The sequence below is a fragment of the Mustela nigripes genome, chromosome 10 (genome assembly GCF_022355385.1).
Source record: "Mustela nigripes isolate SB6536 chromosome 10, MUSNIG.SB6536, whole genome shotgun sequence".
Lineage (NCBI taxonomy): Eukaryota > Metazoa > Chordata > Mammalia > Carnivora > Mustelidae > Mustela > Mustela nigripes.
In genome coordinates, this window is record NC_081566.1 from 12,774,153 (window position 1) to 12,796,471 (window position 22,319).

At 44.4% G+C, this 22,319-nt stretch overlaps 1 long non-coding RNA gene across 1 annotated transcript in view; it reads right to left on the reverse strand.

Annotated features, from left to right (window-relative positions):
- Positions 1-11,284: 11,284 nt before the first annotated feature.
- The window catches only part of LOC132025413 (uncharacterized), a 54,386-nt gene continuing 43,351 nt past the window's right edge, over positions 11,285-22,319 (reverse strand). The window contains exons 2-3 of the long non-coding RNA XR_009406571.1: positions 12,084-12,277; positions 11,285-11,621 (exon numbers count right to left, since the gene is read on the reverse strand). This is a non-coding gene — a long non-coding RNA (uncharacterized LOC132025413). The remainder of the gene's footprint in view (positions 11,622-12,083; positions 12,278-22,319) is intronic.

Here is a 22,319-nt window from a genome sequence, read left to right on the forward strand (position 1 = left end):
AAAAACCAATTTGCAGCCCAGGGTTGCAAACTCAAGTGCCTTCTAGTTTTTGAGGCAGGTAATGAAAGTGTGTAAATTGGTGGATTGTGAGTCCAAAGGGAATGCTCAGAGCCCCGGTCAGTGGGAGAACCTGATCCCTACCTAGAAGTATGTAAACACGTAAATTCTCTAACACTGTGTCCGCCAAAACACTCAAACAAATCTGTGGCTATATCTGGCCCATCAGCTACTAATTTCCTACTTTTAAATTCTAATTTACCCAGTCTCTTTATTTTTCAAGTAAAACCTGAGGTTCAGAGAGGGGCAGTAATTTACTGGAAGTCACACAGCTATTTAATGCTATAGGAAGGATGAGAAGCCAGGTTTGATTCCCAAGTCAGTGTTCTTCCATCCGATTATCCGCTTAGATCTGCTCCAACCAGGCAAGTTTACTGATTGTCCAAACACAGAATGGACTGTGGTCTTGCTGCCCTTATCTGATCATGTGTTATTATAATATCTACTTCATAAAGGTAAAAGGAGATTTACGTTAAAGTCACTTTTTAGAAATGCTGACATGTTATTAGTCATTATTAAGTTATGAACAGCAGTATCCAGCAGCCACATTGGTCAATTTTAAATTTCTAGTAGCTACACTAAAATAAGTAAAGCCAATATGTCAACAATATTATCATTTCAACTTGCAATCAATATAAAAAATTGTTGAGAAATTCGCATTTTTTTCATATAAATCTTCAAAATCCAGTATGTATTTTATACTTACAGCACATCCGAATTTGGACAATCACATTTCAAGCGATCAGTAGCTTCTGTGACTACCATATTGGTCAGTGAAATTCTGGAAGTTTCCTTGCTGTTCCATTCTCACCCTGCTCGCAGCCAACCAAAGAAGAGCAAAAGTCCCCAGAGGTCTATCTGTCTCAAGCCTCTTATTGCTGGTTAATTAAATCTCTAAGCAACGACTGAGTCACTTGCAACTGCAGAAGACAATTTAAGAATCTGTCTCAAAGCCAAGAACATAGCTCCCCCCCTGCCCGCCCAGTACAAGGAGGAGAGGGCAAGTCCTTTGGGCTCGATGCCTTGAGGGAGGAGGAGTCTGCATTGAATCAGGTGTGGCCGTGAGGAAGGAGAAGAAAGTCATGGACAAGGGGAGAGGAAAGCAGAGGAAAACGGTCTGATGAGGGTCACTGTTTCCCTTCAGGCCACTATAATGAAGAGTCTGTTTTCCTCAGTTCTCATGAGGAAAGTCCATGAGGCAAGTACTGGATTGTTCCTATTTTATAGAGGAAGAAACGAATCATAGAGAAGGTCGCCTAACTAGTAATCAGCAGAGCTAGTGCTCAATCCCAGCGCCTTAACCATGAAGGCTGTGCTTAGAGTCTCCTCACACCATCTCCAAGTACACACAGGTTACGTGCACGTTGACTGCCATGTTTATAAGATCTGCCTGAGTGTTCGGTGCTCACATACGATTGATCATTGTCTGCGTGACTGGATGGCCTATTTTCAGACAAATTTCAATCCAAAACAGCACACTGCTTCCTAACAAAAGTGGTAGTTTCTTATTTTTTCTCTTTGCTCTTCCTTTTCCCTCACCCACTGCTTCTGATAGACTCCTGGGAGCAAAACTGTGTGGGGGACGACACGCAGAGCAAAGAAGGAGGCGGGGAGTGCCAGGACTCAGCGGGGCTGGCTACCAGCAGAGGACTTGGCATATCTATAGCATCTGATCTGAAGTGGGAGAGGAGGGAAATATCAACAACCTTGCTTGTCTATTAATTTTCCCCAGTGTGGTTTTTACTGTTAGAACGGACTCTGATGCTTGAAATCACGCAGGGTCCGTGAGCCACACGCGGCTTCCGCTGGGATCATGCTTGGTTGTTTCTCAATATGGCTGGTCCTCGATTTAAGATGGTTCAGCTTGGATGAGAAAACAATAAGCATTCAGTAGAAATCATACTTTGAATTTTGATCTTGTCCCCAGGCTAGCAATATTCGATATGGTACTCTCGTGATGTTAACATCAGCCTCAATCACAAGAGTAAACACCCGGCACACTGATAACCGCTCTGTACCCAGACGACCATGCTGTTATTCACTTTCTGTACAGTATCCAGTCAATTACATGAGCTGTTCATCACATTATTTTATAATAAAATGGGCTTTATGCTAGATGATGTTGGCCAATTGTAGGCTAGTGGAAGTGTTCTGGGCATGTTTAAGGTAGGCTAGGCTAAGCGATGATGTCTAGTAGATTAGGTATATATTAAATGCATTTTCAACTTACGATGTTTTCAACTTACATTGGGTTTATTGGGGTGTAACCCCATTATAAGTCAAGGAAGGTCTGCATTCCCGGAGATGGTGATTGGTACTGGTATAAAGAAAGGAGCCATTCACACACTCGGCCTGGGGGCGTCCTGAAGCAAAACGAGAATGACTTGGGTGTTATTTACAGGTTCAGACTCCACAGGATGAAAGGTTATGGGGTGCTTTAGCAACAGAAGCATCCAGAACACCCCCAGACTGGGCGCGGTCTGTGAATGGCTCATTTCTTTGGGCACCTTCATAGTGTTTTTTTCCCCTCTCTGTTAGGCACTTACTGAAACCCCTGATGTATAATGGGTGTCTAATACCTTGGAACCATGACACTTGGAACCCTCTAGTAAAATCACTTCATAAAAAATAACAGTTGTCATTCATATACTTATTTTATATATATTTTATATGCATATATATGTATATATATATGTATATATGCATATGTTTATATATATATTTTATATGCATATATATGTATATATGCATATGTTTTTATATATATTTATATATATTTATATTATATATATTTATATATATATTTATATTATATATATATACATATATATATATAATATATATATATAGGTTGCACACCCACTGTGGAAGTCAAACTCAAGACCCTGAGATCAAAGCCTGAGCATAGACCTGAGCTGAGATCAAAAGTCAGACACTCAACCGACTAAGCCACCCAGGTGTCAGGTTCACTATGCTAAGTGCTGGGGATGTGAAGGGGAATAAGATGGGTAAGAAGCTCACATTCCACTAGGGGTTCCTGGATGTTTCTGCTGCACATCTGACACAGAGATGGGGTGCGTGTGCTCTTGGAAACAAGGCAAGAGGCATCAATGATCAGACATAAAGGCAAAATGTCAGTGAGAGCCCCAGAGCAAGAAAAGTCATCATGTGAATAACACAGACACAACAGCAAAGAAACTGAAACTGATTTCCAAGCTCCACCTCATCCCATCCCCAATATCCCCCGTTAGAATGTCGTGAAAGACATTGGCTAGAAAGATGTTGGGAAAGACTGACCATATCTTGAGCTGGTTGACCCCAAGAGCTGCGGGGGAGATTTCCCCTTTGAGGGCTTTCTCCTTGCCTGGACAGATGGGGAGCCCTGCGGGGGTGATGAGGTGGGATCTGGGAAATAGGGAGGGAAGGATCGCTTGGACTTTGATCTCCCTGAGGCCAAAGAAGCTTCAGAACCTCTCTTCTTCTGGCTGTGAGTTACTTTTTGTTTTGTGTCATGTGTGTGAATCTGTCATTCACATCATTCAAAGCTGAGAATGAGATTATCTTATGACAAGACTGCAACTCAGGGAGTGAATGGAGGGAGACATCACAGGGACTCTTCCCCTGGTTGGGTTGAAGGGAACACCAACCAACCACCACCACCACCAGCCACAGAGCTCTCCACTCTCTTCAGTAGGATTCAGCCCAGATAGGATGTTCTGTAGGGAGGGAATACCTAATATGAAGGCTCCTTGCTTCTAGAAATGGACAGGAGTTTATTTTTTAATAAGGAAGAAGCCAATGAACCACTCCTGACTGCCAACACTGCCTGTCGCTGCCCCACCAGCCCCCCTACTACAAGCACCTGTGAGCTGGAACCAATTCTCAGTGGCCCACCCACCGGGAACTCTGATCAACATCATGGCAGCTCTTCCTCATGCAGAAAATGCAGTTTCCTTCAATGTCAGCTCCATGCAGCTCCATCCTAAGAGGACAAGTGATGCTAATACTGGCTGACCACCAGGTGCCACTGGGCCTAAATTAATCCTCACCAAAGGCTTAAAGAAAGCTCTAATGATCTCTACTACACAGACAGGGAAACAGGCTCAGAGAGATGAAGCACCTTCCCCAAAGTCACACAGCCAGCAAGGGACTGGGCCTGAATTTCATCACAGCCCTGCCTGGCTTCAAAGCCTGCACCTTTCCTACCATATTGCCTGGTCTTATGGGATTTTTGGCACCCCACAGATAACAATATTCTGGTGAACCAGTGCCAGCCAAGGTGGGGGCCAATTGTGGCTTGTTTGATACCCCTCCCTTCTTGGGAAAATAAGTCTGCCCAGCCTCTAGCATTTTCCATTTAGTACGAGGCCTGCAAGGCCTGTGCCCTTGTGTTTTAATAAACTCCTGCTGGTTCCAATGAGAAAGCCTGGTGAAGGACCCCCAAAAGAGGCATTCTCTAAAGCCACACTGTGTGCGCCATTGGATTGTTGACTGCCGGAGCCATGACTTGAACCCAGAGAGTCCCACACCAAAGAAAACTGAGCAAAACTAACTCTGGGAACAGCCTTTAGGACAGTGGTAGACTCTGCCCAGAAAGAGGGGAGCCCTCTGACTGGTCACCACCTTTTCTCCACCTTGCTCTCCAGGATTACCAGGTTATTAGTGGGTTTCCAAGGCTTGAAAAGGAAGGAGACTTTTCATGTTTTACACTATGTTGCTGTGCTTCTTATTTTAAGAATGACTTTTTAAAAAGGTGAAAATCGTGACTCTCCTGCAGATATCAAATGAGCACATATTAAATATTGTTTAAACTCGTTACTCATGAGAGGATGAGGCAGATGTTACACCTGGTTCAAAGGGATCCAAAGGATGACACATTTATGGATCAGGAATATTGAAAAGAATTTGTAAATGGATGCAAAACTGGTTTTTCTAGCATGGAGAGGGGGATATTGTCTCTCCACTGGCCAGAATTCACTTCGGTGTCTATGGACAAACATTATTTTGCCTTGCTATCTGCACTCTACTCTTCCCAGAGCTGTAAAACAAATCAGAGACAATGAAAGGCTAGAATCAGATCATCCTAAAGGGTACACCTGAAACCATGCACAGCTTTCTATTGGAGACACTTAGTAAATGATTTTTTATTAAGATTTTATTTATTTATTTGACAGACAGAGATCACAAGTAGGCAGAGAGGCAGGCAGAGAGAGAGAGAGAGGGAGAAGCAGGCTCCCTGCTGAGCAGAGAGCCTGATGTGGGGCTCCATCCCAGGACCCTGGGATTACGACCTGAGCCGAAGGCAGAGGCTTTAACCTACTGAGCCACCCAGGCACCCTAACACTTAGGAAATTCTTTTTCTCATTTCAGATTTCCTTACATTCTGCATGGTTAGAATCTTAAAAACATGTATATGTCCTTGGATCTTTTGAGTATTTAGTTAACTATGTTAACTATGTTTTTTTAAAAAAAAATTTAAAAAAAAAGAATGCAAGCGTAACATCCTCTTCCTTCTCTCAGCTTTTTTCTACCCCCAAGACTTCTCTCTTATTCCACTGACACTAAATATATTTAATTTATATTCTGCTTTGATAATTCCAGTATCTGAAGTCTTTGTAACCTGATTCTTCTGTTGACTCTCATTCACGATATTTTATTTCCTTGTGTGTTTAGCGATTTGTTTTTGAAAACTGCGAGCTGATATTTATTAGATCTTTACCTGATGGAATACTCTGTGGCCTGGCTGAGGGCGGTATCTTTCCTCCATTGAGGATTTACATCTGCTTCTTCTGGGCACTAGGAATCACTATCTACTCAGGATCAAATACTTGTTTTTTAAAATTGTGTTGTGTTAGTCATCATACAGGACATCATTAATTTTTGATGCAGTGTTCCATGATTCATTGTTTATGTACAACACCCAGTGCTCCATGCAGTACATGCCTTCCTTAATACCCACCAGCAGGCTCACCCATCCCCCCACCCCCTCCCCTCCCCTCCAAAACCCTCAGTCTGTTTCCTGGAGTCCACAGTCTCCCATGGGTCGTCTCCCCTCCGATATCCCCCCCTTCACTTTTCCTTTCCTTCTCCTAATGTCCTCCACGTTATTCCTTATGCTCCACAACTAAGTGAAACCATGTGATGATTGACTCTCTCTGCTTGACTTTTTTCCCTTAGCATAATCCCCTCCAGTCCCATCCATGTTGATGCAAAGTTGGGTATTCATCTTTTCTGATGGCTGAGTACCCAGGATCAGTTAAAATGAGGTTCTCAATTGGAGATTTCCAGAATACACAAGTAGGGTGAATCTGAACCCCAGACTGAGTTGAGGACTGGTTTATGGTGACACATATCTGAGGAGACATTTTTTTCCTCCAAAACTGAGAGCAAAAGCCAACACACCTAGTTCTTTGTTAAGTCCCTTTGGAGGTGCCCCTCTCACACTGTGGTTCAGCCCTTTAGAAGCCCAGCTTTGAGCTGGAGTCTCTGATCTGAGCCTTCAGCTTCTGTGGGGTCTGTGGTTGCTAGAAATTGAGAGATTTTCCTCAGGGTGCTTCTGGCTTTAATATTCACTTACCTCTCTAAATTTGCTATTCCTTTGGTTTTTTTTTTTTTTTTTGTCTTTCAGTTTTTCTGTTTCTTTGTGAGTGTATGCACGTGTTTGCATGTCCACACACACACACACACACACACACACACACACACAAGCATATCAGCTCAACAGTACATTTTAAAAATTAAAAAAAAATTTTAAGTATTTTTAGATAATTTATGTATTTGGTAGTGATGGGATTTTTAAAGAATATCTGGCCTACTATACTGCAAGAAATAGAAGTTACTTGTCACTTCTAATGTAGTAGCATAGGGCATAAAATAAACCTGGAATCTGGGCTCATTTGTTCAAAATGGCTATTATGTCCAAGCACCGTACTAGGCCCTGGTGAACAAAATTCTGCCTTCGCTGTTAAGGTGCTGCCTCGATCCATCTTCTTCCATCAAATCAGAACTATCCTGAATTTGGGCTAAGCTAATTATCAAGTGGATTAATTTAAATGCATTTCTTAACCCATATTCTATTAAAAAAAAAAAAAAGGAGATAGCAGGGCGCCTGGGTGGCTCAGTTGGTTAAGCATCTGCCTTCAGCTCAGATCATGATCTCAAGGTGTTGGGATCAAAGCCCACATCAGGCTCTCTGCTCATTGGGGAGTTTGCTGCTCCATCTCACTCTCCGTCTGTGCTCTCTCTCTGTCTCTCAAACAAATACATAACATCTTTTTTTAAAAGGTGATAAATACTAACTATAAACATCAATTAGGATGATTTCTGACAGAATTGTATCACATGATCTTTCCTAAGCCAGCCATTATCAAGGGAAATGGAAATATGATAATTAGCTTAGACCCATTAATAGCTACCTTTGGTATTGGAGACGGGTCACCTTTCTCTGACCCTCAAAAGGAAAGAATTGATGAAAAAAATCAGGGTTCAGTTAGCAAGGAAGATAGGGAGAAATGGAAGTTGAGTGGGGACACCAACAGGTCCCACTAGAGTTTGCAAATGCCCAGGACAATGGCAGTCTCCCAACAGTTACAGGTCCAAAAAATGTTAGTTACCAGTTCTCTCAATACACCCAAAACTAATCTATACATACTGGTTTGAGGTTTGAGGTCAACATCTTAATACAACTCTTCACTCAGAAATCAAGTTACTAGACCACTGCGGGGAAAAATCTCTTCAGAAGCTTGAGATTGATGGCCCCCAGTTGGGGATGTCTTCACTCTGTGTTCTGTGCTACATAGCACATTGCCATGCAAGAGTCCTGGGGCTGACTGGTTGCCTCCTCTGCTCTCCTCTGTGTTGACGGACCCTCTGAACTGCTACACAGCCGTCACTCTGCCGCTGACGAAGTCTCCTCTGGGATGGAGGCCCCACCACACACACACCCACGCCTGGGAGGGATGATTTCCAGCCCTATCCTTTCCCATCAAATAAAATATAATAAAAAAGTAAAACAAAAGAGAGAGACAAAAAGCAGGCTTGGAAAGACAGAATAAGGAAAACATATATTTAATAAAAGCAAGAGGAGAAAAGGAGGCAGAGGAGAAAATAACTCTCTGTGTCCACTTGAGCTCTGAGGAAACCAGATTTTTTAAAATTATACTTTAGATTTAAAGATTTATTACTCTTCCTTCCCTTCCTAATAACCCTCTTTTCGGCAGTTTCTATATTCTTCTGGAAGCAGAGAGGATGGAAAAAGGATCTTTCCTCCTCAAGAAACACCCGCTCCTTCATTGTCTCCCCAGGATTCCAGGAAACGGGTTCAGATAAAACAATTCCAGTTACTGGAAAATCTTAAGGCTTTCCTCTGTGGGTTTATAACAGCCTGGTGTCTGACTCACAAAGAAAAGAGATTTACTGAGATAGTAACACCTTTTATGTGGTCTCAAGTCACTTGATCTTTTCCAGATTTTGATTCCCCAATCACACACTAAGGCAGGGTGGGACGGGTTAGTGGTTCTCAAATCGTGTATGTCAGCATGTGTGTAAGTGTGTATTCGGGCGTGTGTGTGTGTGTCTGTGTATGTATTTACTCAACATCTTTTTGGATGATGACATGTTGTATAAAACGCCATCCTAAAAATCAGATAAAAACAGATGTGTCTTGGTTGAAGGTGGGGGCAGGGATAATGGCGAGTAGAAGGAGGGGCTTCCTTCAAAGGCCTCAATCTTGGCCCCAGCAATGTCTTGAAGTATTGTCCCAGGCAAGGCTTTCCCCGGGCTATGAGACAACCACCAGCCTAGCTGTTCTCTCTGGCCCCTTCTGTCTGATCTAAAAACCTTCCTTCCTTCCCTCCCTCATTCCTCTCCTTCCATCCTTCCTCTTTTCCTTCCTTCCCTTCTTTCTTCCATTTCCTTCTTGATTCTTCCCTTATAGTTTCACACAGTAACACAGCACACTTTTCTTGGCTATATAGTAGGAGAAAATACATTCCGTTCCTAACCCCCTTTTGCTTTTTTGGGTAATTTTGAAACAAAATTAATAGCAGGAATAGTATACACACGGGGAACAATGTAACTAACACTTCCCACCCATAACCGGAAAATTACAATTTGATATATTTGTCTCAGAAGACTTATAAAGCAAGGAAGTAAAAACTGGCAAAGTTGAAGTTCTCTTAGTTTGTCTCCCCGATCCTCTTTGCCCCTTTCCCCAGACAAACATGATCATGGCTGAATAAGGCCCCCCAAAGGTATCCATGTGCTAAACTGGGGATATGTGACCTTACGTGGGAAATAGGAATGTGCAGAGGTAACTTAAATGACGGATTTTGAGATGGAAAGATTATTCTGGATTATCCAACCAAGTCCAATGTAATCACAAGTGTCTTTATTAGAGGGTGTCAGAGTCAGCGAAGACCTGATGATGAAAGCAGAGGTTGAGGAGATGCGGCCAAGAGCCAAGGAATGTGGGCAGCTGCCAGGAGCTGGAACAGGAAAGGATTCTGTCCAGATCCTCCAGAAGGAACACAGGCCTGCTGACCCATGCAGACTTCTGACCTTAGGAAGTGTAAGATAATAGAGCGGTGTTTTTCCAGTTACTAAGTTTGTATCAGTTAGTTAGAGCAGCAATAGGAAATCATTATAGGGAACTAGACAGGTTTCCATCTGGCTTATATTTTTATACTTGGACTGGATAGATCAATCAATTGATCGATCAATGGACAGACAGATGGATAAATACAGATAAAAATAGAGAAAGTAATTTTATGTAATGTATTTTCTACACTCCCCTGATGGTTTTGAGAATCTGTCCATTTGATACATAAATACCTAGTTCATCTGCTTTAGAGGATTTTGTCGTGAATATATCACAGTTTATTTATACAGTTCTCTAAAATAGGAATTAGGACATTTTTAATTTTTCACAGCCATAAACATTCTTGTGCGCATTTCCTTACACACATACCTTTTGGTACATCGATTCGAAAGGTCTACTAGAATTTGTGATTCTGTCTTTACCCCAGCTTTCAAGTTATAAAGTTCAAAATCCTTAGCGTCGTGTGTCCAGACTGTTGACAGGGGCTCCCTCGGGGAAAGGGAGTAGGATGTGAGGAAAGGAGAGGGAGGGAAGCTTTCCCATTCACCTTAATGTTTTGATGTTTGACGTTTTTATAGGCATATATTACCGTGATAAAACAAAACAAAACGAAACTAGGTATCTGAGATTTCAAATAGAGATTGGAAACCAGAGGTCCTCAGACTAGATACAGCTGGCAGACATGTTTTGGTTTGCCCACACAGATTTTTTTAAATGTGGAAGTATTCGTTTATGTTCAAGAATTAGGAGATTTCACATAGAAATGCAAAGTTTCAACTTCACTTGAGAAAATTGGACGAGTTGGAAATGTTGGACCTACATGTTCACTTGGCAACAATTGGCCAGGGGTAAATTCGAGCTGATCCCCTCAGTGGAGTAAGTGCGCTTTCACTGTTTTGCCATGGTCCCCACCCTACTCTATTGCCTTACATCCTGCCCATGTTACTCACTCATTTTATCTCTTTCTCTAGGCAACTGAGTGCCACCTTAGCTAGGGTGGCCAGATTAAAAACCAGAACTTCCGGTTAAATTTGAGTTTCAAATAAACAACAAGTCATTTTTTAGTATTAGTATGTCCTGAATACTGCTGAGCACCCTGTGTTCTTATTTGCTAAACCTATCCCCTCTAACCCCAGGTTTCCAGATCTCCATAGCCTGGCCTCCCCCCTTTCCAACTTTATCTCTCATTGATTTCCTTTATGCTCTGGCCAAACCACACTGCTCACTGGCTTCCTGAACATGTTGTTTGCATTCTTCTGTCTTGGAGATCCACCCCCCTTGTTCCTCTCCAATCACCTAAGATTAAATCAGGGCCCTTTAAGACCCAGTGGAAGTTCCAGCTCCTACAGAAATTTTCTCTGCCTTGGGGATCACTTCTTCTTCCTTATTCGCATAGCACTATTGATAGAATTCCCTTAGCATTTCTCATTTTGAACTGCAGTGTTACTTATCTTTTTACAGGTAAGACATCTCTCCGACTAGATTGTAACCTTTGAATTTTTATTATTTTCATGCCCCCAACAAATGCTTTGAATGTAGGAGACAGTTGGTTGCCAGGTGTATCTAAGATGGGAGCTGCAAAGATGATATATCAGTTAGCTTTTCATAATGAACTACCCCAAAACCTAGTGATGTAAAATAACAAATATTTATTATAGTTCACGATTCTGTGGGTTGTTAGGGTGGTTCTTCTGGTCCGGGCTGGTTTGGTTGGGGCTAGATGGTCTGAGATGGCCTCACTTCTATATCCGGGGCCCTCAAGTGGAATGCTGGACCAAGGGTGTGGCCAGAGCTTCTTTTCTTATAGTCCCTCTCATCCTCAGTGTGGCAGGAACAGGCTTGCTCACACGCTTATCCAGAGTTCCAGCAAGAGCTTCTTCTTTGTCAAATTTGCTTGTGTCCCATTTGTCCAATAAGGTCATACAGCCAAGCCCAGATTCAACAGATAGAGAAACAGATTCTGCCACTTGTGGGAAAGGAACACATTGCAGAGACATGAATGCAGGGAGACGAGAACAAAGGGGAGGTTATTATGCAATAATCTACTTCACATGATCATAAGAACCCAGTTCCAATGTGCTTAAGAATTCATCTCAACTCCAGAAGCACGCTTATGTTCAATCTTGGTCTCTGCGTATCAGTAAAACTGGACTTCTAGAACGCCAGACTCCTCCCCCACCCCCAGGGGCCTCCCCTATGCTGTTTCCTCTGCCTGGAATGCTCCTCCCCACCTCCCCGCCAGGCTAATTACTACATTTCCTTCAAGTCCTTTCTTATAGTCACTTCCTTATGGGGGAACCCCCCTGACTCTTCAAACCAGCCAGGTCCCCGGTTCGGCATACTCAGAGCACCGTGGGCGCTGCCTTCACGGCACTCACCACCACTGTCAGGAACTACTTTGTCATGAACTTCATTAATGTCTTCTCACCTTGAACAGAAAGCACTGCTGGGCAGAGACCAGATCTATCTTGTTCAGTGTCAAATCCCCAGCATCTAGCACCATGCCTAGCACATAGTAGCTGCTCAGTGGTTGGAGAATGAGTGAATAAACATACACACAAACGCTGTCCTGTTGTCTCAGTGCGGAATAGAGCTGTTCAGACCACCCTGAACGTTGCCGGGCTAGAAGGCAGGGGAGAGAAGAATGGGTTGCGCAAAATTATCCAAGAACAGCTCGGGACAAAATAGATGAGTTAAATGCTAGATGCTGGACTGTAATTGCTGCGGGAGATGAGGACAGGGAGATCAGGCCAGGCCGGGTGGTTACAGAAGGCTTCACACTGGAGGTGACATGGGAATGAGGCCCGGGGAAGGAATAGGATTTGGATGTGATGAAATGAGGGAAGGAGGCTAGTAAGTCAAGGTCACAAGTTTGAGCGTCTGTAGCTCCAGCTATGCTAGTATCCTCATAAGCTCTTACTCACGAGAGGGAACAGGCGGGAGAAGGAGGGAGGATGGTGAGCAGAGCCAGTCCCACTGTCATGGATCCGGCTCTAGAAGGTGAGGTTCCGGAGGACATGGTCAAGTTGAGAGTCATCTACACACATGAAAAACGGCTCATTCAGAGATCAGACTCCCCTGAGCCAGGAAAAGAGAACAACAGTAAACATCTGCTTCTGCTCTTCTGGGCACACTGTGGTCGAGATGCGCTCTCTCTCACTCTTCCTCTCTTTCATGTTTAACTATTTATTAGGACAACTTCCAAATATAAACAAAGACAAGAGTACAAGAAACCCCATCTGCAACTTCAACAAGCTTCAGTGCTTTCCAGAGCTCTTTCATCTCCCTCCCTCTCCAAACCTTCTTTCCTCTAAAGCATCTTAAAGCAAACCCCAGATACCATGTCACAACCCTCCTAAATAATTCACTTTGCATCTCGAAAAGAAATAAGGGCATTTTCTTACATAGCCACAATGCCTTTTGCATACTAGCAAAAAAAGCATGATTCCTCAGTATCCTTTAATACCCTGTCCATATTCAGTGTTTCTTGGTCATCTAAGACATATCTTCTTACAATCGGTTTGTTTGAATCAGAACCTAAACGAAGTGCACACATTAGTTTGGTCAGTGTGTCTCTAAAATCTCTTTAAATCTAGACTACTCTCAAATTAATTAAGCAAGGAGGCCAGCAGACTTCTGTGGCTCTAATGCCCCTGCAGCCTGTGAAAGCAAACCAGAATCTAAGCCTGTAAATGCCTCAAGGTGATGAAATCAAAACCTTAAGGACAAGCAGTTACAAGCAGCCCACTCGGCTTTAAGCTACGGCCAATCCAAAATTTCTCTCTCTTTGTTTCTGTACTTTTCGCCATAAATATCTTTCCTCCCGTTGGTGGTGCACTCCTAACCACTTCTGGTTTGGTGCTGCCTAATCCAAATTGATCTTTACGTTAAACTCCTGAACAGTTTACTATGCCTCCATTTATCTTGTAACACTGTGGACGGTCCCTTTGAATCAGGGTGTCTCTTTCCTGACAGCCCACCTCTGCTCACTCCTTTATCTCTCTCCTGGGTGGGCAGGGAGCTATAAGATTAAGATCTCAGTTTGAGGAGAGGGTGGGAGGGATGGGGGAAGGATCAGCGTCAAAGATCTTATGAGAGAAAAATTCAAATTGGCTTCAGGAGAAGCAGATTAAGATAAGAGACTCTTAAAAACTGGAGTTGACCTGCATGCTCTCTTAACACCTAACAATGAGAGGAATTTACAGATGTATTTTTTTAAGATTTAATTTATTAATTTATTTAGAGAGTGTGTGAGCAGGGGGAGAGACAGAGAACTAAGGAGAGAGAGAGAATCTCAGGCATGTTCCAAACACAGCACAGAGCCCAACAGGTGGCTTCATCCCAGCACCACAAGATCATGACCTGAGCCGAAATCAATAGTCGGACACTCAACTGACTGAGCCACCCAGGAGCCCTGAATTTATGCGTAAGAGTCTGATTCCTGCAAGCAAAAAAAGGAGGGTGAGTGAAAAGAAATCTGGTTGAATCTGATGGACACATAAAAACACAAGCAGGACCAGCTGCATCATTTGTAGAGCTCAGTGCCAAGTAATGATCTCAGAACCCTTGTTCAAAAATTGTAAGGAATTCCAAGATGGCGACAGAAGAGTGTTACACCAAGCAGGTCTTTCTGAGCGCCGAGACCTGTGTGAGTGTACAGCCTCCAGCCAGGTGAAGCTGGCCCTGACATAGAGTCCAGGCCCAGAGCAGGGAGGAGTTCTACTAGGCAATGCTTTCCCAAGCTGTGTCTCATTTGCATTTCAGAGACATGCTACAGCAGTGGGAAGCATTTCCACATCTGGTAGCCACTGCCACCAGCTCAGACTTACCAGGATATTTAACAGGAGTAGTGAATGGCTTCTGGAAGTTCACAGAGGTCGGCACTACCTAAATGTCAAATCATGGATAGTGATGGGTCTGGATCCCCTAGAGGCTAGTCTACATGAGCACAGGCTCTAGAGCCAAAATGCCTGGTTTCATTACCAGACCCCATTATTTGACCAAGAAACCTTGGTCAAGTTACTTGACTTCTCTGTGCTTCTGTCTCCTATAAAATGGGGCTAATAAAAGAACCTACCTCTTAGAGTTGAGAATTAAGTCAGTTGACTTTGCTGGACTGAGACAAGCGTTACAGTGTTTGTTAAAGTAAGTCCAGAGGCTACAAATGGATAAGGAAGATGTGGTCCATATACACTATGGAGTATTATGCCTTCATCAGAAAGGATTAATACCCAACTTTTGTAGCAACATGGACAGGACTGGAAGAGATTATGCTGAGCGAAATAAGTCAAGCAGAAAGAGTCAAATATCATATGGTTTCACTTACTTGTGGAGCATAACAAATAATATGGAGGACATAGGGAGATGGAGAGGAGATGGGAGTTGAAGGAAATTGGAAGGGGAGTTGAACCATGAGAGACTATGGACTCTGAAAAACAATCTGAGGGTTTTGAAGGGGCGGGGGCGGGGGAGGTTGGGGGAGCCAGGTGGTGGGTATTAAGGAGGGCACGTATTGCATGGAGCACAGGGTGTGGTGCAAAAAAACAATGAATTCTGTTATGCAGAAAAGAAATAAAAAAAAATAATAAGTCCAGAGGCTAGAGTTGGAAGGGTCCAGACAAAGCTCTGGTAACTGTGCTCCCTGCAGGTTAGGGACTAACTCTGCTTTTCTGATTGAAGAAGGCTGTGCTAGCATCATCATTGTTCTCCCCAACAACCTACACAAGGGTCATCCACTCAATGAGTGTTTAGTTAGCACCTGCTATGTGCCAGGCACTTACTGACTGGAGAGTGAGTCACACGTGGTCCTTGTCCTTAGGGTGCTGGTCATCTGGAATAGGGAGGACTCTACCTGCAAACTCAAGTCTTGCCCAGGTCTGGCATCAGGCCTGGCTCTAGTCTCTCTACTTGCTGCCCACCACCACGGACGGCAGCTCTGCAGCTGGTGAGCAAGATTTAACTTCAGTATCTTGATTCCTCGTTATCAATCTGCTTTGTAATAGTCTATTTGAACCACGCCCCTGCCTGATCATTCAGCATTCCCTTTATAAGATCCAACAGCTTATTTCCTGCCCCAGGACCTAGGCCCCCAGCTTGAGGTCCCATACCTGTCAAAACCCCAAGATGCTATTAGCCTTCTGGCTGACTGCCTAGGAGAAGCTCCTGGATTCTTGGAGACTAGGTTGAGCCCATCTTTGCTTAATGGTAATTATGTCACGTTGGCCTTCCTAGACTGGCCTGGACCCACGTGTGTCCATCTATCCAGCAAGTAGTCCCAGACCTTGCCGTCTTATTCTCAATGCCTCACCACTGCTTGACTCTGAACAGCGGTGTGGTTTTGGATTCCTATCTCACCCACCATCCATTGTGAAGAGTATGGGCAAGAGGGATGGTGGGAGGGAGCCTATACCAAAGTCTGACATGGAAACCAGACTCCTTCCTATCAACTAACAAATACTTGGCCCTCCGCCAAAGTCTTTGAGGGGTACTTTATGTCAGGATGGCTACAGAGGATAAGCCAGGGTCGTAGAGTTGGAGAGAGAGTGGTGGTAGAGACACCAGCTGCTTTCCCATTGGTCTGATTCAACTCTGAGGCCACTCTGAGGTTGTGCCAGTGCAGCCCAGGAACACTGTCTAGCAAACCACTGTCCTTCGCCAAAGGCTTCCAGGCAACTGGTCTCTTCAGGGAGCTGGTGATACAGAGAAGTGGAAGGTGGAGGCTATGTAAGAGTTCTTCTACATAGCTTTCTCCTTCCCCAGATCTGCCTTTTAGAATTTCTGAAATGGTGAGACCAAAAAAACAAAAAACAAAAAAAATTATCCAAGGTCACTTTGAAAGAAGCCATATCTATGAATTTCCTCACTTAGGGTCATAGGGCCATGGTAAGGTAGAGAGCTATCAGCCTTGTTGATGAAACATCATTGGGACAGCAGAGAACCAGACACTGAAAGGATTATCCCCAGAAAAATCAGAGGACTTCAATGTGTAAACCTGAATCCTTTGGCCCTGGGAAGGGAAACAGCCCAGCCTGGGAAGGCGCCCAGCAGAAGGACAGACAATGGAGAAGGTGGCCAGGGCCCAGGGTCAGGCCTTTTTATTCTATTAGCCCATGGCTTCCCTGCAACCTCCGAATACAGAATATTCAGCTTGCGGAAACGCTGGGCTTCTTAACGGGGGATAAATGAAGTCAGTCTTTCGGCTACATTTTCTCTATGAACGAAGAGACATTAATGAAACAATTGGTGTTGATGTCCTAAAGGACCACTGACAAATTAATTAATCAACAATATTTCCTAAACAAAACCAAAGACGGATCGGGGAAGAAAGGGAGTACTGAGAGCCTAGTATAGTTTCAAAGGACAAATATTTTCAATCCTACCAAATACTAAATATATATATATATTCATATATATGAATATATATATAGGATTATATATTCCTATTATATATTCCTATATATATTCCTATATATTCCTATTATATATTCCGATATATATATTCCTATATATAGGAATGAATATATATATGAGAGAAGTAACAATTTACAGACAATATAGGATACAGGGTTCTGAGGAGGCAGGAATGTTTCCTGTCGGGTGTCTGGAAAGACTGAAGAAAGGCATAATTTGAGCCTGGCCTTGCTGGCTGGGGAGGATCTAGAGTCTAGATTCCTTCCACATGATGAAGTCCTTACTGGGCAGCTGACACTGTGCTAAGAACCAAACACAAAGAAGAGCACGGTGTGGACCCCGTCCTCAAGGAAGGGCTCACGGCCTGTGTGGGCAGCAGGTGTGTGAACAGAGGACAGAGCCGAGCCTTGGAAAGAGGTGAGATGTTTGGGTGGCTGGGGAAGGAACCTGGGGGCATGGAGAGAAAGTGTGTGTGTGTGTGTGTGAGTGTGTGTGTGTGTGTGTGTACAGCATCTGGGGTCTGGAAAGAGAGAAAGAGAGAGAAAGAAGGTAGTTCTGGGCAGAGTCCATTGAGGATGGAACCTTGGAGCAGAGTTTTGAAGTTTCAGTGTTGTCTGTGGACTGAGGAATGACATTCTGGATGGGGGGGATGGTGAGTGAGAGGTAATGAACAGAGACAACCTATTAAAGACTGGGTGAGAATTTAGGGAAGTCTGTGTAACTGGAACAAAAGATGCATGCTGGGTGGGATAGAAGGTGAGTCTAGGAGAAGGGGCAGGGGACAGATCCGGAAGGCCTTCCGTGCCAGATTGTGTGGGATTTCTTCATGTAGGGGATCTGGGGCCAGCCACAAGTTTGAAGCAGGAGAGGAAGGGGCTCATGCGTACTTTTAGAAAGATCGCTGAGAAAATGGAGTCTTGGAGCTCAGAGAAGCCGGAGGATGGGGACCGGCGCTGGGGGTTGGTGGGTAGGTTGTGGCGGGGGGGGGGGGGGGGGGGGGGGGGGGGGGGCACTGAGGCTTATAGGCAAGGAAGAAAGAGCAACAGTGGGATGCTTGCAGCTGGGGGAGGGGGTGCAAGCTGGGTTCAAGGCAAGAGAACTAGGTGAATTGAGGGAGACCTTGAGGGGGCAATGCCCCATGGAAACCATTTATTTCAACAAATACTTTTCCATTGTTCCATTTCTCCCCTTAGGAGCACCTTTCATTTGCGAATTGTTAAATTAGCTGTCCTTTCTGCAGCCTTCTGCCTTTGGGGACATGATTTCCTTTCTGCCTCAGTTGAAATGGATTCTGCTTCACAGGAATCATCAGAGTTGACCTCACCTCTGTCTTCCGAGGGCTGCTTCGGTGTGGGCTGCCCTTGTTCCGGGGCTGAGGGAAGCTCTGTGATTGTCACAACACTGTGAAGCTTCTAGAAACAGGCACTGAAATCATTTGGCACAATCATGTGTGTTTAAAAAAAATAAATTTCCCCGAGGCAGCCCCCAAGTTCTGTCCAAGGAGACCCTTTGCCCCCTACATAAACAGTTGGTCCTGAGTTACTCGAAACACCCTCCAGACAGAGGTGTTCTGAGGTACCTCTGTCCTCACGGGAAAAGCCTGGCTGTATGAAAAGGGCACAGAAGGAAGTAACTTTTGTTCCAATGCCAAATCCCTGGGAGACCAGTGTTTGCAAAGTTGACATCCTTTTGACTTTTTACATGATTTCTCTAACTCTTGCATTTCTTACACCAAGAACAAAATAGAACTTGACCCGGGTTTCCTCCATGGTGGGTCTGCCAGGCTAGCGTGGAGCTGTGGCTTTGCTCTGTGCACGGGCTAGTCAGGAGACTGGAGCAGAGGGCAAGTAAGGTGAAGGCATGGCTGAAATTCCTATAGACGCCAATAGGCTGGGCACAGCCTGCCCTCCACTCTTTCTGGCTCTGGTCATAAGGGGGTGAGAGGGTAAAGATGACTCAACACGGCCCAGCCTCACTCTCAGAAATCACAGTGCATGTCCCGGATGGTGGGTCAGCAGTAGGAACTTTAGACCTAATGACACCTTGATTAAGAAACTGTTAGTGGGGTGCCTGGGTGAAGCATCTGCCTTGGGCTCAGGTCATGATCCCGGAGTCCTAGGATCGAGGCCCACATCGGACTCCCTGCTAAGTGGGGAGTCTGCTTCTCTCTCTGCCTCCTCCCCTCTGTCTGTTCATGTTCTCTGTTGCTCTCCCTCAAATAAAATCTTAAAAAAAGAAAAAAAGAAACCATTAGGGAAGAAGACATCATTTTATGTCTCAGTTCTGATTTTTTTCCAGCCTTCAGTAGTAATGTGGAGCGGCCTTGACTGCAGCGACTTTTCTACTACACAGGAAATACTTTGTTGCTCCAGACAGAAATATCTGCCTAACAGCTTTAATCTGCCCCCAAACCGCTGTGGGTCCGTAGGGTTAGCCATGCTTCTGTTCCCCACTTCCCTTTTTCTCCGCCCTGTGCTCCCTCACCAATGGGCTCTCCTACCCTGGCAGCCCCTGGAGGCCCTGCTTGTCTATCAAAGCAGGAAAGACTCTCACAATGGTTGTTTGTACTCACAGGTTGAGAGATGGCCCTTCACGGTACTGATTTCTGTCACCATTACCTCACCCAGACATTGCATGTCAAGGTGTTTCCCAGAAGGCCGTGGGTGGAGAGTAGCAGTTAAGAGTGGGTAGTCTGGACCCAGACCAAAGCCAAGCTGGGATCTGGCACTGAGAGTTACCAGCTGTGGGTCGTGGGATAGGCAGCAAGCGGTTCCTCCCGCCAAGCTTCGGTTGCCTGCTCCATCCGTAGAGAAAAGCCCGTCATGCAATGTCGCTGTGTGGCCTCAAGAAGAAAACCCATGTTAACTCCGAATTTCCTGGTACATGGTAAATGTGACCTGTGGTGATTTATTGGCTAAGTGACACACAAATGACTTTATTCTACTGAAATCCTTAGTGAAACAGCCAACCCGTGGTGAGAATCCTCTCATCGTTTTTGTCATGGAAAGATTCAAATGTGTAGAAAAGTTGAAAGAACAGCACAGTTGGCACTCCCATTGTCTCCTTAATTCCACAATTGTTTATTCTACAGCTGTTTACATTTTGCCACAAAAATATATTTTTCTCTTAACCATTTCAAAGTAAGATGTAGACATGACTTCTGAATACTCCAATACCTGTCTCTTGAAAAATAAGGATGTTCTCCTACATATTCACAATCGTCTTTATTATACTTAAGAAAATTAATGATAACCACCTAAATCACCTAATTCCCCATCTACATAAAATTTTCCAAAATGTTCTTCTTTTTTTTTTTTTTTTTTAAGATTTTATTTATTTATTTGACAGACGGCGATCACAAGTAGGCAGAGAGACAGGGAGAGAGAGAGGAGGAAGCAGGCTCCCTGCCAAGCAGAAAGCCCGATGCGGGGCCAATCCTAGGACCCTGGGACCATGACCTGAGCCAAAGGCAGAGGCTTTAACCCATGAGCCACCCAGGCACCCCTCTTCTTTTTTCTTTTTTTTAAAGATTTTATTTATTTATTTGACAGACAGAGATCACAAGTAGGCAGAGAGGCAGGCAGAGAGAGAGGATGAGGCAGGCTCCCCCCCGACTGAGCAGAGAGCCCAATGCGGGGCTCAATCCTAGGACCCTGGGACCATGACCTAAGCCTAGCCGAAGGCAGAGGCTTTAACCCACTGAGCCACCCAGGCATCCCCAGGCCCTCTGTTCTATGTCTTCTAATGGATTTTTTCCCCCAACAAGATCCAATCAACATGCTTACATTGAGTTTAGTTGAAATGTCTCGTTCTCTTTTCATCTAGAGCTGTAGGTGTGCAGAAGTTTGAGAAGCTCATTGTTCCTGAAGACAGCTACATGGAGGGCTGCCTTGGGTTCAGGTGGGAAGGGCCACAGCTTCCAGCAAGGCCCCACTGGCGCTGGGATGTGACTGCGTTGTTGATTTGTCAAATGCGTTGGTTACTAGTCTTTCTACTCAATGACTCGAGGTTAGGAACTTTTGTTTCCTTCATTTTCCCATGACCTGCATTGTACCTCATGGGCAGACGGTTAATTAAAGTGGATGGAAGGAAGAGTCAGGGAGGGAAGGAGGAAAAAAGAGAGGAGTGGCAAGGGAGGTGGGCCCAGGTAGCCATCTGCATCCAGACCTGGTAGGTGCCTGAGGGAGGACCACCTGATCTCGTGGACGCCCCCATTCTCCTTGGATTTGGGGAGGACAGTTCTCTGCTGTGGCATGTGCCTTCTTCCTTCTCATGTCCCTTTCTCCCATTTCCTGCCTTCCTCGCCCGAGTGCTAGGTTGGCTCACGTCAGACTTGCTGCTAACTCTACTTTAATCTCTCCCCCTCTCTCTCTCCAGGGACTAGATTAACACGCGACAGTATTTAAAAAGTAATCTATAGTTATTTACCTCTTTCTACAACTACACTCATTTTTCCAATTCTCCCAACCCACATGATTTCCACCCTGATGAAATGAAATTCCTGACCGCAAAGTGAATGATACACACTCTTTGTACCCAGAGATTTCATGATGTTGATTAGGAGCCATGCTCTGAGGAAAGGAGAGAACACATGAATTAGCTCCCAAAGCCAAGAGGAGTTGTCCTCCAAACACAACCAGCAGAGTGTAGCTCAGGCTTCAGGGTCCAACTATTATTTCTGTTCAGTCGAGAGAGAACAATGACCCAATTGACAGGGATAAGCCAAGGTTTGTAGAGCAAACTTTCTCCAGATCTCATACCTAATCCATCTTTAAAATTCTAAATTAGACAAAGGCAGACAAGATATCAAAAGTTAATGCAAGAAACTCAAGATTATCTGCCCGGTGGACTGCCTAATCTGCATTCCAGGTTGATTCTGTTGATACGCTTCTCTGTCACCTCCCTTGGCTGAGCAGTTGGCTTCTATTCAAGGTACACAGGGCCATTTAATGATTAATTTCAGCAAAACTGTATCAGGAAAGTTAAACTCCCTTGAGTGTGTCTGTGTGTGTACACATGTGGACACTTTTATGATTATCTGGCTGTTTTTTTGTTTTGCTGTTTACCTCTCTGGGCTCCTGCTTCTCTCCATTTGTGGAGACATCTGTAAGGTTATTATGACTGGCAGGGAATTCCTAAGAGCTTGTTGGTCCTTCTCCCCTCTCCCTGGATGTATGGGGAAATGTTTGTCAGCTGTAGAGGCCTCACGTACACAAGTGGCTGACCTTGACCTTTGAATGGATTGTGTGCCTGT